The 13,827-nt window shown below is 50.9% G+C and overlaps 9 non-coding genes across 9 annotated transcripts; 3 read left to right on the top strand and 6 right to left on the bottom strand.

The window, feature by feature from the left end:
* The first annotated feature begins 1,071 nt into the window (after nucleotides 1-1,071).
* LOC148635028 (5S ribosomal RNA) lies at nucleotides 1,072-1,190 on the top strand. Its single transcript, XR_015933290.1, has one exon. It is a non-coding gene; the product is annotated as a 5S ribosomal RNA (ribosomal RNA).
* Nucleotides 1,191-1,828: 638 nt separating this feature from the next.
* On the bottom strand, nucleotides 1,829-1,998 carry LOC148635027 (U1 spliceosomal RNA). The gene has a single exon (XR_015933475.1). It is a non-coding gene; the product is annotated as a U1 spliceosomal RNA (small nuclear RNA).
* Nucleotides 1,999-7,265: 5,267 nt separating this feature from the next.
* LOC148635026 (U5 spliceosomal RNA) lies at nucleotides 7,266-7,379 on the top strand. The gene has a single exon (XR_015933345.1). It is a non-coding gene; the product is annotated as a U5 spliceosomal RNA (small nuclear RNA).
* Nucleotides 7,380-7,612: 233 nt separating this feature from the next.
* On the top strand, nucleotides 7,613-7,754 carry LOC148635025 (U4 spliceosomal RNA). The gene has a single exon (XR_015933461.1). It is a non-coding gene; the product is annotated as a U4 spliceosomal RNA (small nuclear RNA).
* A 760-nt stretch (nucleotides 7,755-8,514) lies between these two features.
* LOC148635024 (U5 spliceosomal RNA) lies at nucleotides 8,515-8,628 on the bottom strand. The gene has a single exon (XR_015933369.1). It is a non-coding gene; the product is annotated as a U5 spliceosomal RNA (small nuclear RNA).
* Nucleotides 8,629-9,019: 391 nt separating this feature from the next.
* LOC148635023 (U5 spliceosomal RNA) lies at nucleotides 9,020-9,136 on the bottom strand. The gene has a single exon (XR_015933360.1). It is a non-coding gene; the product is annotated as a U5 spliceosomal RNA (small nuclear RNA).
* A 392-nt stretch (nucleotides 9,137-9,528) lies between these two features.
* LOC148635022 (U5 spliceosomal RNA) lies at nucleotides 9,529-9,645 on the bottom strand. Its single transcript, XR_015933325.1, has one exon. It is a non-coding gene; the product is annotated as a U5 spliceosomal RNA (small nuclear RNA).
* Nucleotides 9,646-10,036: 391 nt separating this feature from the next.
* On the bottom strand, nucleotides 10,037-10,153 carry LOC148635021 (U5 spliceosomal RNA). Its single transcript, XR_015933319.1, has one exon. It is a non-coding gene; the product is annotated as a U5 spliceosomal RNA (small nuclear RNA).
* A 391-nt stretch (nucleotides 10,154-10,544) lies between these two features.
* Nucleotides 10,545-10,661, bottom strand: LOC148635020 (U5 spliceosomal RNA). Its single transcript, XR_015933349.1, has one exon. It is a non-coding gene; the product is annotated as a U5 spliceosomal RNA (small nuclear RNA).
* Nucleotides 10,662-13,827: the final 3,166 nt, after the last annotated feature.

Genomic DNA, 13,827 nt, shown 5'->3' with positions numbered 1-13,827 from the left:
GACAGAACAATGACGAAGGGCGTGCCGGGAGGAACTCATGCACTACAGAGGAAAGGGGGCGGGCACGTACAGTTCACATTCAAGCCACAAGTACTCTTCTTGGATGTTGCACAAACAAATCCTAACGTCTTGAAAGCATTGCAGCATGTTTGTGTCCCACTTCCCGTGGCTGCGGGACGAGTGACACGAACGGACAAACACAATCTGTGGCGTTTAGCGTGACATAGTCTTGCAGGCATCGTGCTGTCTCACTGCAATATTATACCGCTGGAGGAAACAGTCCATCTGGCCATGAAACTCATTTGAACGTCTAGCTACAGCAACTAACAATATCATGATTTATTCAGGATGTGTGGAATCAGCACGTCCCGGAGACAGCTTCCGAAATCGTGAGCATTCTCTGGTGGTAGGGGCGTTCAAGATGGCGCTCAGGTGGGAGGTAAAGTTTAGTGGTTGGGGAGTTTTTTTGAGTTTTTCATGACCTGAATGTTAATTTTTGCTTTTTTTGACTACAGAAAAATAAGGACTTAACACTAGTTGTTTAAACTTCAGTTATAATTGAAAGAAAAAAAAACGATTTTTTTTTAGGTTTAAAAAGTCCGATATGAGTAACACTGGGAAAAGAAAAGAGAGTGCTGGGTCTTCGAAGGAGAACTCTAAGATACCTCAATCGTATATGTATAGCACTACAAAAAAATCGATGGCAACTAAAGGGAAAAGTGAAGCAGCTGCAGGGGCAGCAACAGGGCGGAGGCGCCGCGCGCCCGGCCGACGTGTTGGACCGGTGCGCTTTACGTGCTGAAATAAACACGCGACAGCCCCGAAATGTTTCCAGAGTGCTGTGCACTGAAGACTTGCCTGGTGCTCCTCCGTGCAGATTGTTTGTCCTCCTCCAGTGCGGGACGAGCCAACACAAGGGAGTGCATTCGCCAACATCCAGGCACGCAATGCGATTTGGAAAGCAGCTCCTTTCCAAAGAGTTGCACACGAACGATCCTTCAGTCCCGCTCGGGGGGCACGGAACCCCCGCCACACACAGCTTCAAGTAGCGAGTCAGGCGCCAGGGCTTTCGCTTACGGCCACACCACCCTGAACACGCCCGATCTCGTCTGATCTCGGAAGCTAAGCAGCGTCGGTCCTGGTTAGTACTTGGATGGGAGACTGCCTGGGAATACCAGGTGCTGTAAGCTTTTGCTCTCCCGGCCAGCAGGGGTCGCTGTTGGTGCCGTAGGCTTTGGGAGGAAAACCTGCAGGATGGAAAGGTGATCTATAGCCTCATCTCTAGAGATGTTTTGTTGCTGTGGCATGTGTGTGACCCATATTCAAAAAAAAAAACCCGTCTGTAAAACGAATATCGAAGCTGCCTCTAAATCTGCAAATGAAGATGAGTCGATAAACCACTCGTTTTTCGTATAACTAGACATATTCATTTGTTACCGATTTCATTCATTGAGCACGGATACAATAGAGGTACAGCAATTCACTGTTTGACATGTCTGGTACAGAACCTACAGAACCGAGCAATCAGAAAACGGGTGAAACTGTCTTTAGACTCAGCATACAGTACCGAGGCCCCCCATGACCAAATAAAGGCTAACCTCGATAATCAGCCTAAAGAACGCAGACTACAGCAAAACGACTGACTTTGAAAAGGGAATGAACGTCCGGAAGGAGTAGTGGAACTAGCTTGAGATGCTTCTCCGGACCCCTAACTAAAAGCCACCGAGAACCAGCAGCGGCGTCGACTCCTTTCGAACCGGGATCCTTCCGCAGCCACGCAGCTCGTGGTGTCCTAACCCTCCCGTATCTGATTTTGGACCAAGCACATCAGGGGAGAGCGCGAACGCAGTCCCCCACTACCAGAAATTATGCAGTCGAGATTCCCACATTTGGGGAATTCGCAGGGGTCAGCACAGCCGGAGTGCAATGGCCGAGCCTCGCCCTGGGTGGACCGATTTCGATTTTTAAGAACTTTATTTTCTTTTCACAAAAAAATACAGGACATCACAGATCAGAAAGCTTTACATTAATATACATACTTAAAAAAGTATATATGATCACATCTCATTACATTTTGACACGGTAACAGTTACATAGCAACAATTTTCTTTTTTTCTGGTGCAAATCACATTCTTTACTTAAACTTGATAATGTTTTTCACAGTTTCTTGAGATATTGACCTATGCTCTCTATTTCCAACAGATTTTCTGCTTCCTCCCTCCCTTCTCTCCACAGATCTCTGAGGTAATAGATTTCTCTCAGGTGATGAACAAGGCCAGGCTACCTGCAGCCTTGACTGGAATCTTGATGCCTTTGAACAGCCCCATGTTCCTCACTCTCCACAGGGCATCTTTCCCACTGTTCACCACGGCCCAGATCCTGTCAAACACGTCAGGAGGAAGTTTGACAGGAGAGATGCCGTATATGACGAAAGCAGCAGTCAGGGTAAATTGGGACGAGAGAGCCTGCAACCAATCTTCAAACTGTGCCCAGAAGGCCTTTGCAAAAAAGCAGGACCACAGGAGATGGGATACAGTCTCCTCCTCGCCGCAGCCCACCCTAACGCAGCGAGGGCTGGGGGTGAGGCCCCTACGGTACAAGAAAGTTCGTACCGGTAAGCACTGGTGGACGACACTCCAGGCTAAATCTCTGTGAATGTTGCACAGAAACTTAGAGGATGTGTGTTTCCACACCTTCCTTGTTTGGGCTGATGTTAAAATGCCCACATGGGTCTGCCTATTGTTCTGGGGTGCAACGAAATCTTCCAGTTTTTGGACCCTGACATCTCGGAGGGGAATATGGCCAATTGGGTGAGATCTTAGAAAACTTTTAACTGTCCCATAAATTGCAGGGCATGTGTCAGAGAGTGGGACGTCCAGCTTGGGTCTGACACCCCACACTCTGAACACCTCCCTACCTACCCAGAGCCTGGAAAAATAAGTCCAGGTACGCGCTGCAGGTGCTGTTGCAAAGCCTCTCAGCACAGAGGCCAGGAAAATGCACAGCAGCTTCGTAGCAATATCTGGGACAGACTTCCCCCCTGAGGGTAGCGGCTTGTACATTATTTCCCTTCTGAGTCTTTCCTGCTTCCCACCCCATAGAAATTGAAACATCAATCTCCTCATCACCGCCGCAACACGGTGTGGGATTGGGAAGGTAGAAGCCAGAAAATTCAAGACAGGCAAGAGCTCGGCTTTGATGACCAGCACCTTCCCTGTCATGGTGAGGTCTCGGTTCTTCCATTGCATCAGTTTTTTGTTTAAGATTGGCAATTTGTTCTGCCAATTAACTGTTCCCATCTCTTCTCCAAAATACACCCCCAGGACCTTAATTCTCTTCTCTTGCAGCCTGAGATCATGTCCTTCTTTTGGCTCCCTCCAGTTCTGATAAAAAATCTCACTCTTAGATTTGTTAATTTTTGCGGAGGAAGCCAAAGAGAAACGATCACAGCACTGCAGAGCTCTGCTAATTGAGGCATTGTCAGAGAGGAGCAGGGTGACGTCATCCATGTATAGAGATGTGTTTACCTCTCCTCCCCCACTTCCAGGCACTGGTATCCCATTAATGGCCTGATCCTGGCGCAAGGCACAGGCTAAGGGCTCCATAGCCAAAACGCATAACAAGGGGGATAATGGGCAGCCCTGCCTCACCCCTGAACAGACTTCAAAGGGGCGTGATCTATTGCCATTAACCATGACTCTGCTGTTGCTACCTGTGTACAGCAGGTTAATCCACTTTCTCATGATGGGGCCAAACTTCATGTGCTCAAGTCCCGATGTTAAGTACTGCCGGTTTAGGCGGTCAAAGGCCTTTTCTAGGTCTACACCTAAAATGCAAAGAGGGAGGGAGCGATCCTCAGAGTACAGACAGACATCCCTCAACAAGGCCAGGTTGTCGCTCATCAGGCGTCCTGCTATCCCACAAGTCTGTTCTTTCCCTACCAGTGAGGCCACTACATTTTGTAGGTGCAGGAAAAGGGCTTTGGACAGGATCTTAGTGTCCAAGCCTAACAGGCTGAGGGTCTCCAGTTCTTTATGTCATTTTTTGCTCCTTTCTTAAACAAGAGAGAGATAGTGCCTTCCCTTAAGGAGTCAGGCAGCAATTCTGTCTTATAGCTTTCCTCGAATAGGAGCAGTAGCGGATCCTGAAGCAGATCCCAAAAGGTGCAATAAAATTCTTTAGGGAGCCCGTCAGCACCTGGAGTTTTCCCCTTCTGTAAGCTCTCCATCGCCTGTCTCAGCTCTTCTACTGTCAAATCCCTCTCAAGTACTTCCCTATCTTCTTCACTCAAAACGTTTTCTAGCTTTGAGGTAAAAAAATGAATTTCTTCATCCTTTAGCTCTGTAGAGCTGTACAGTCTTGAGTAGAAGGCCTCGGTGCAGGAGAGGATAGCACTCGGCTCTGTTCTCTCTCGTCCCTCCTCATCAACTACACTTTCCATGACAGACTTGGAGCCTACCACTTTCCTGAAAAAGAAGCGAGTACACTTCTCATTTTCTTCCAAGAACTGCACTCTGCCTCTTAACAGCACTCCTCGACTACTTTCTTCGGCTATGCTCCGGATGTCCTTTTTTAAAAGGGTGATATCCTCGAGCACATCGAAGCCACTGTGCAGCATCGTGTAGAGACGCTGCAGCTGCCTCTGTTTCCTGGCTAGCACTCCTCTCCGTCTGGCAGCAGCCTTCCTTCCCTCAGCCATGAAAAATGCCTTTGTCCTCATCTTCACCTCCTCCCACCACTCTCCTACTGACCCGTACAGACACTGCAAGGACAGCCACTGTGATAGTTTCTCCTTGTAGCGGGATACTACCCCCTCGTTCTCTAGCAGCTTTGTGTTGAGTTTCCAGAGGCCTGGGCCAAAGACAGTCCCGCCCTGGAGTTCCACTCTACACCCTATAGCCTGATGATCTGAGAAGAAGACAGGCTGAAGAGTGACCCCAACAACTTTCACTCTCTCTGAGACAAAGCAATAGTCAATTCTGGAGCTGCTATTCCTCCCTGACCATGTATATCCTGCTGTTGTGGGATATATACATCTATATGTGTCTGAGAGTTTAAAGTCTTGAACTAAGTTTTGCAGGGCCAGTGAGCTGGAATCCAATTTTATCGGAGAGCTAGACTGCCTGTCTGTGTGCTCTAAGATACAATTAAAATCCCCTCCCACTATCACGTCTGTGCTACTTAACAATAGGGGAGAGAGTGCCTTGAGTAGCTCCACCCTTCCTCCCACGTCAGTAGGACAATACACATTGATTAGCCGCAGGTTAACGGTCCCCCATTCCACATCCACACACAGCAACCTGCCATCTATGACCCTCTGAATACTTTTCAATTTGAAAGCCCATCCTTTGAAAAGAATGGCCACGCCAGAGGCTCTGTTGTTATTGTCCCCTGACCAAACAGAAGGCCCTTTATCCCACCTATCTTTAAAGCTTTTATACCTCTCTTGATAGGCTAAAGCACACTCCTGCAACATCAACACATCTCCCTCTCTCTGCTGGAGGTAATCAAAGACACACTGGCATTTAACTCTGTCATTGATACCTCTGGTGTTAAGAGAAATTATGTTTAGAGCCATTTTACATAAGAAAGTGGAACCAGTCTTTACAAAACACATTTCTCTTCGGTCTCACCTGTTACCTTCTCTTTCTTTTTCTTCTTACCAATTTCCTGCCAGCCATCCTCTGAATGAGCCTTCATCAGGGTGGCAGCAGTAAAAGCGTTCACGGAGTCCATTTCAAGGAAGGGGGTAGAAAGAGGGGTGGAGGGGTTCCAGCTGTCCCCATCGCCATGCTCTCCTTCCTCCTCGCTCGGGGAGAAAACAGAGTCATTTTTCCTTTTCCTCAAGTCCAGCTCCTGGGAGCACTGAGGGGAAAGGGGTGCAGCCGATGCACCAGTCTCCTCTTCCCCCTCACCCACCAGCTGTTGCAGATCCTCCGTGACGGACTGGATGGAGGAGAGGAGGGCATCTGTAGCACTTGCAGAGTCTGAGAAAAGCAGCTCCGCTGAATCCTGGGTATCGTCGCTGGACCCGCTCCACCGGGGGGCCCCACACTGGCCCTCGTTCTGAGGAGCAGGAGTGGGGGAGGGGTCCTCGCTGTTCTCGGGGGTTTTCAAACCCTCGTGCTTGTCTGGTGCAGTCTGCGGTTGTGGGAGCGTAGTGGATTTCTCTTCCACCGGCCCCGGAGCCACAGCAGGACTGATCCTGGCTGGAGGCTGAGACTCTTTGTCCAACAAGGGTTCTTTGTTTGACTTGTTGTTTGCTTTGGCTTTTCGGGCCGGTTTGGCTGAAACAAGCACTGCCTCATCCTTTCTCATTTTGAGTTTATTGGCGTAGGCGTGAGGGCAGTTCTTAAAAACGTGTCCTTCCGAGCCACATAAATTGCACTTTGGCAGCATTGAACAGTCAGAGGCTAAATGTCCCTGTTTGCCACAGGTCTTGCAGCATTTCACAGTGCAGGACGATGCCAGGTGTCCCACAGCACCACAGCGCCGACACACCTTTGGTTGTCCCACATAAAAAACATAGCCATTGCAGGCGCCCAGCCGGATTGTAGAGGGCAGGTGCCTTAAGCCTCCATTTACATTGTCCGGTAGTAAGCGAACCTCGAATTTCCTTGCTCCTGTTTTTATACCGTCAACATCTCTAACCTCAGTTCCATGGTGGACGGTGCAGTACTGGTTAAGCCAGATGTGAATGTCCTCCGTCTTTGCCAGTTCCGAGAACATATGAACAATATGCACCGTTTTCCTCTCTCTCTGTGTCAGAGGCTGCAAGTTGATCTTTTCTTAAGTGCAGGAACTTTCCCTCTTTTTGCCTCAAAGACATCCACGCATTGTTCAAACAGAGGATAGGTAGCAAATACAACCTCAAATGCTTTCTGACCTGGGAGAGCAAAGATGAAATCCAAGTGCCGAGGTTCAAAGCCAAGTTCCTTCTGTAACACTTTTCTGCTGAACTGCATACGATCCATGAAGAGGTCATCCAAAAGCTCAAAATGTACAGCATTCTTGCGGGATCCAAAGGTTGCCATCTCAAACTGCAAAACAAACACTGCTTCCACAAAACAAGAAAACAATCCAACTACTCCAACTACAGGCTGATCAAGGTATCTCCCCTGCCAGGTAAGCCGAGAGCCGCAGGCGATGAGCCCGGAGCTGAACGGGCCCCACTGGCTCGTTTGTAAGGCCAGGTGCATTGCCAACCACGACCGGCAGGGCAGAGGCCTTGAAGGCAGCCTGGGCTCCTGCAGCTGTCCAGCCACGCACTCTGGTTTCTCTTCATCTCGTACAAATCTTTTGCCTTTTACTAAAGATTTCCATGGAGAGGAGCATGAATGAGTTCCATACAATTTTTGTGCTTTCCTGCCTTCGGGTGGGGCGCAGCTGGGCTGGTCAAAGAGAGAAAACAAAACCGCTCACAATCGCTCTTATTACGGCGACTGTGGCTGTCTGCTCTGCCAGTCCTCGGTCTCCGCCTGTCTGATTGGCGCTCTTTTCTTTGGGGGGCGGGAAGTGTCCGGCCGCAAATATGAAGCGTTACAGCAACGACATGCCATGAGACGATTGATAACGATTTCCATAGGATCCACGCGGTTGCCTGGCAACCGTCAGCTTTGCGCAGTGGCAGTATCGTAGCCTTTGAGGTTTAGCCGATGCGCGATTATTGCTAGTTGAAAACTTTTCCCAATACCCCGCTTCCGCCGGTTTGCAATACAATTAGCGAAAGCAATTCTTGACAGTCTCGTCAGAGACTGAGCAAGGTGTTTAAAGACAGATTTTGTCATGGTAACATCATGGTAGAAAGAAACAAGCTTGTTACGTCTCAACAGAAACACTCTTTAGCTCTTTCAGCGTTATGCAGAGAACAGCGTCTGTCGAGATCACTTTTGAGTCAGCGCGAAACGCTGTGTGCTGTCAGTTTGATTTCATATTGCTCGTAGCGGCGCCAGGCTTTTGTCTGTCAAACGTTAGGTTGCGCTTCTTCATGCTGCATCGTCGGCATGAGTGGAGCTTTTTAAACGTCTGTACTTACTGCGCCTCATAAGAAATCGTTTGTCCCCGTTCAAAACAGATTGTGCGATGTCCTGCAGCGTTCGCAAAGCAAACCTTTGACAGTTTGAAAGAGGAATTTATTCTGCTTCCTGTGCGTGCAGTAGTTACAAAGTTGAACGTCTTTACACGATCTGCCGCAGATCTTACAAACGAGCCAGTGGGGCCCGTTCAGCTCGGGGCTCATCGCCTGCGGCTCACGGCTTGCGAGCGTGCCCAATCCGTGCGATAACTCGGAAAACACCCGGCCACACTGTGCCGGAAACGACGCACTCTGGGAAGCCGCTATGCAAAGCGAGGTCCCAGGATCCCCTGCGGCCGGACACTTCCCGCCCCCCAAAGAAAAGAGCGCCAATCAGACGGCCGGAGACCGAGGACTCGCGGAGCAGATGGCCACAATCACCATTACAAGAGCGATTGCGAACTTGCTTGTTTTCTCTCTTTGACCAGCCCAACTGCCCGCCACCTGAAAGCAGGGAAGCACAAAAATTGCATGGAACTCATTCATGCTCTTCTCCACAGAAATCTTTAGTAAAAGGCAAAAGATTTGTACGAGATGAAGAGAAACCAGAGTGCGTGGCTGCACAGCTGCAGGAGCCCAGGCCGCCTTCAAAGCCTCTGCGCTGCCGGTCGTGGTTGGCAATGCACCTGGCCTTACAAACTAGCCAGTGGGGCCCGTTCAGCTCCGGGCTCATCGCCTGCGGCTCACGGCTTGCGAGCGTGACCAATCCGTGCGATAACTCGGAAAACACCCGGCCACACTGTGCCGGAAACGACGCACTCTGGGAAGCCGCTATGCAAAGCGAGGTCCCAAGATCCCCTGCGGCCGGACACTTCCCAACCCCCAAAGAAAAGAGCGCCAATCAGATAGCCGGAGACCGAGGACTCGTGGAGCAGACTGCCACAATCGCCATAACAAGACCGATTGCGAGCGTTTTTGTTTTCTCTCTTTGACCAGCCAGGCTGCGCCCCACCCGAAGGCAGGGAAGCACAAAAATTGCATGGAACTCATTCATGCTCCTATCCACAGAAATCTTTAGTAAAAGGCGAAAGATTTGTACGAGATGAAGAGAAACCAGAGTGCGTGGCTGCACAGCTGCAGGAGCCCAGGGCCGCCTTCAAAGCCTCTGCCCTGCCGGTCGTGGTTGGCAATACACCTGGCCTTACAAACGAGCCAGTGGGGCCCGTTCAGCTCCGGGCTCATCGCCTGCGGCTCACGGCTTGCGAGCGTGCCGAATCCGTGCGATAACTCGGAAAACACCCGGCCACACTGTGCCGGAAACGACGCACTCTGGGAAGCCGCTATGCAAAGCGAGGTCCCAAGATCCCCTGCGGCCGGACACTTCCCGCCCCCCAAAGAAAAGAGCGCCAATCAGACGGCCGGAGACCGTGGATTCGCGGAGCAGACTGCCACAATCGCCATAACAAGACCGATTGCGAGCGTTTTTGTTTTCTCTCTTTGACCAGCCAGGCTGCGCCCCACCCGAAGGCAGGGAAGCACAAAAATTGCATGGAACTCATTCATGCTCCTCTCCACGGAAATCTTTAGTAAAAGGCGAAAGATTCGTACGAGATGAAGAGAAACCAGAGTGCGTGGCTGCACAGCTGCAGGAGCCCAGGCCGCCTTCAAAGACTCTGCGCTGCCGGTCGTGGTTGGCAATGCACCTGGCCTTACAAACTAGCCAGTGAGGCCCGTTCAGCTCCGGGCTCATCGCCTGCGGCTCACGGCTTGCGAGCGTGACCAATCCGTGCGATAACTCGGAAAACACCCGGCCACACTGTGCCGGAAACGACGCACTCTGGGAAGCCGCTATGCAAAGCAAGGTCCCAAGATCCCCTGCAGCCGGACACTTCCCAACCCCCAAAGAAAAGAGCGCCAATCAGACGGCCGGAGACCGAGGACTCGCGGAGCAGACTGCCACAATCGCCATAACAAGACCGATTGCGAGCGCTTTTGTTTTCTCTCTTTGACCAGCCAGGCTGCGCCCCACCCAAAGGCAGGGAAGCACAAAAATTGCATGGAACTCATTCATGCTCCTCTCCACGGAAATCTTTAGTAAAAGGCGAAAGATTTGTACAAGATGAAGAGAAACCAGAGTGCGTGGCTGCACAGCTGCAGGAGCCCAGGCCGCCTTCAAGGCCTCTGCCCTGCCGGTCGTGGTTGGCAATACACCTGGCCTTACAAACGAGCCAGTGGGGCCCGTTCAGCTCCGGGCTCATCGCCTGCGGCTCACGGCTTGCGAGCGTGCCCAATCCGTGCGATAACTCGGAAAACACCCGGCCACACTGTGCCGGAAACGACGCACTCTGGGAAGCCGCTATGCAAAGCGAGGTCCCAAGATCCCCTGCGGCCGGACACTTCCCACCCCCCAAAGAAAAGAGCGCCAATCAGACGGCCGGAGACCGTGGACTCGCGGAGCAGACTGCCACAATCGCCATAACAAGACCGATTGCGAGCGTTTTTGTTTTCTCTCTTTGACCAGCCAGGCTGCGCCCCACCCGAAGGCAGGGAAGCACAAAAATTGCATGGAACTCGTTCATGCTCCTCTCCACGGAAATCTTTAGTAAAAGGCGAAAGATTTGTACAACATGAAAAGAAACCAGAGTGCGTGGCTGCACAGCTACAGGAGCCCAGGCCGCCTTCAAAGCCTCTGCGCTGCCGGTCGTGGTTGGCAATGCACCTGGCCTTACAAACTAGCCAGTGGGGCCCGTTCAGCTCCGGGCTCATCGCCTGCGGCTCACGGCTTGCGAGCGTGACCAATCCGTGCGATAACTCGGAAAACACCCGGCCACACTGTGCCGGAAACGACGCACTCTGGGAAGCCGCTATGCAGGCAAGGTCCCAAGATCCCCTGCGGCCGGACACTTCCCGCCCCCCAAAGAAAAGAACGCCAATCAGACGGCCGGACCCAACAACCTTGGCGTTATTAGCACCACGCTCTAACCAACTGAGCTAACTGGCCTCGCAACAGTGCCCCTCTCAGTGCTGCAAAAAATCGAACTCAGGGAATTTCTTTTGTCCTCTTTTGAATAGAAAGCCGTGTAATTCAGTGTACGGGCTTTCTGGTGCACTTTCATGGTTCTTGTAACCAAAATCCTACACTGGCCTGAAATGCCCCCCATTTCACAGCATTTTTCAGCTGATTTAAAATGTACCTAAAGGAGAAGCATTTTTGAAGACCATCAATTACCAAGAGCTTTTGTCAAAGGTTTTGGTGGTCATTTTTAATGACCACAGAGCGCTGTGACCTCGGTTTTACATCTCATCCAAAAGACAGCGCCCTCTTACAACACAGCATCTCCGTCACTATACTGGGGCATTGGGACCCGCACAGACCTCAGGGTGAGCGCCCCCCCGCCGGCACCATTAACACCGCTTCCAGCTGGAAGCTTTGTTTTTCCCTGTAGCTCACCCTCATCCGGGTACTGACCTAGCTCACACCCGCTTAGCTTCAGTGGGTTTTCAGTTGCGAGTTGCAAAAGCCACTGCATTGGCTGGGAATCAAAACCAAGCCTCCCGCGTGGCAGGCGAGAATTCTAACACTGAACCACCAATGCTCAATGCCTGTACCTTCAAAAAAGACGGAGGACATTCACACCTGGCTTAACCAGTACTGCACCGTCCACCATGGAACTGAGGTTAGATATGTTGACGGTATAAAAGCAGGAGCAAGGAAATTCGAGGTTCGCTTGCTACCGGACAATGTAAATGGAGGCTTAAGGCACCTGCCCTCTACAATCTGGCTGGGCGCCTGCAATGGCTATGTTTTTTATGTGGGACAACCAAAGGTGTGTCGGCGCTGTGGGACACCTGGCATCGCCCTGCACTGTGAAATGCTGCAAGACCTGTGGCAAACAGGGACATTTAGCCTCTGACTGTTCAATGCTGCCAAAGTGCAATTTACTTGGCTTGGAAGGACACGTTTTTATAAACTGCCCTCATGCCTACGCCAATAAACTCAAAATGAGAAAGGATGAGGCAGTGCTTGTTTCAGCCAAACCGGCCCGAAAAGCCAAAGCAAACAACAAGTCAAACAAAGAACCCTTGTTTGATAAAGTCTCAGCCTCCAGCCAGGATCTGCCCTGCTGTGGTTCCGGGGCCGGTGGAAGAGAAATCCACTACGCCCCCACAACAGACTGCACCAGACAAGCACGAGGGTTTGAAAACCCCCGAGAACAGCGAGGACCCCTCCCCCACTCCTGCTCCTCAGAACGAGGGCCAGTGTGGGGCCCCCCGGTGGAGCGGGTCCAGCGAGGATACCCAGGATTCAGCGGAGCTGCTTTTCTCAGACTCTGCAAGTGCTACAGATGCCCTCCTCTCCTCCATCCAGTCCATCACAGAGGATCTGCAGCAAATGGTTGGTGAGGGGGAAGAGGAGACTGGTGCATCGGCTGCACCCCTTTCCCCTCAGTGCTCCCAGGAGCTGGACTTGAGGAAAAGGAAAAATGACTCTGTTTTCTCCCCGAGCGAGGAGGAAGGAGAGCATGGCGATGGGAACAGCTGGAACCCCTCCACCCCTCCCTCTACCCCCTTCCTTGAAATGGACTCCGTGAATGCTTTTACTGCTGCCACCCTGATGAAGGCTCATTCAGAGGATGGCTGGCAGGAAATTGGTAAGAAGAAAAAGAAAAAGAAGAAGGGACCAGGTGAGACAGAAGAGAAATGTGTTTTGTAAAGACTGGTTCCACTTTCTTATGTAATATGGCTCTAAACATAATTTCTCTTAACACCAGAGGTATCAATGACAGAGTTAAATGCCAGTGTGTCTTTGATTACCTCCAGCAGAGAGAGGGAGATGTGTTGATGTTGCAGGAGTGTGCTTTAGCCTATCAAGAGAGGTATAAAAGCTTTGAAGATAGGTGGGATAAAGGGCCTTCTGTTTGGTCAGGGGACAATAACAACAGAGCCTCTGGCGTGGCCATTCTTTTCAAAGGATGGGCTTTCAAATTGAAAAGTATTCAGAGGGTCATAGATGGCAGGTTGCTGTGTGTGGATGTGGAATGGGGGACCGTTAACCTGCGGCTAATCAATGTGTATTGTCCTACTGACGTGGGAGGAAGGGTGGAGCTACTCAAGGCACTCTCTCCCCTATTGTTAAGTAGCACAGACGTGATAGTGGGAGGGGATTTTAATTGTATCTTAGAGCACACAGACAGGCAGTCTAGCTCTCCGATAAAATTGGATTCCAGCTCACTGGCCCTGCAAAACTTAGTTCAAGACTTTAAACTCTCAGACACATATAGATGTATATATCCCACAACAGCAGGATATAAATGGTCAGGGAGGAATAGCAGCTCCAGAATTGACTATTGCTTTGTCTCAGAGAGAGTGAAAGTTGTTGGGGTCACTCTTCAGCCTGTCTTCTTCTCAGATCATCAGGCTTTAGGGTGTAGAGTGGAACTCCAGGGCGGGACTGTCTTTGGCCCAGGCCTCTGGAAACTCAACACTAAGCTGCTAGAGAACGAGGGGGTAGTATCCCGCTACAAGGAGAAACTATCACAGTGGCTGTCCTTGCAGTGTCTGTACGGGTCAGTAGGAGAGTGGTGGGAGGAGGTGAAGGTGAGGACAAAGGCCTTTTTCATGGCTGAGGGAAGGAAGGCTGCTGCCAGACGGAGAGGAGTGCTAGCCAGGAAACAGAGGCAGCTGCAGCGTCTCTACACGATGCTGCACAGTGGCTTCGCTGTGCTCGAGGATATCACCCTTTTAAAAAAGGACATCCGGAGCATAGCCGAAGAAAGTAGTCGAGGAGTGCTGTTAAGAAGCAGAGTGCAGTT

Source organism: Lepisosteus platostomus, unplaced genomic scaffold (assembly GCF_059453375.1).
Source record: "Lepisosteus platostomus isolate fLepPlt1 unplaced genomic scaffold, fLepPlt1.hap1 Scaffold_30_H1, whole genome shotgun sequence".
In the NCBI taxonomy this organism is placed as follows: Eukaryota; Metazoa; Chordata; class Actinopteri; order Semionotiformes; family Lepisosteidae; genus Lepisosteus; species Lepisosteus platostomus.
The sequence above is the reverse complement of the archived record's forward strand: the minus strand, read 5'-3'. Positions and strand labels throughout refer to the sequence as shown.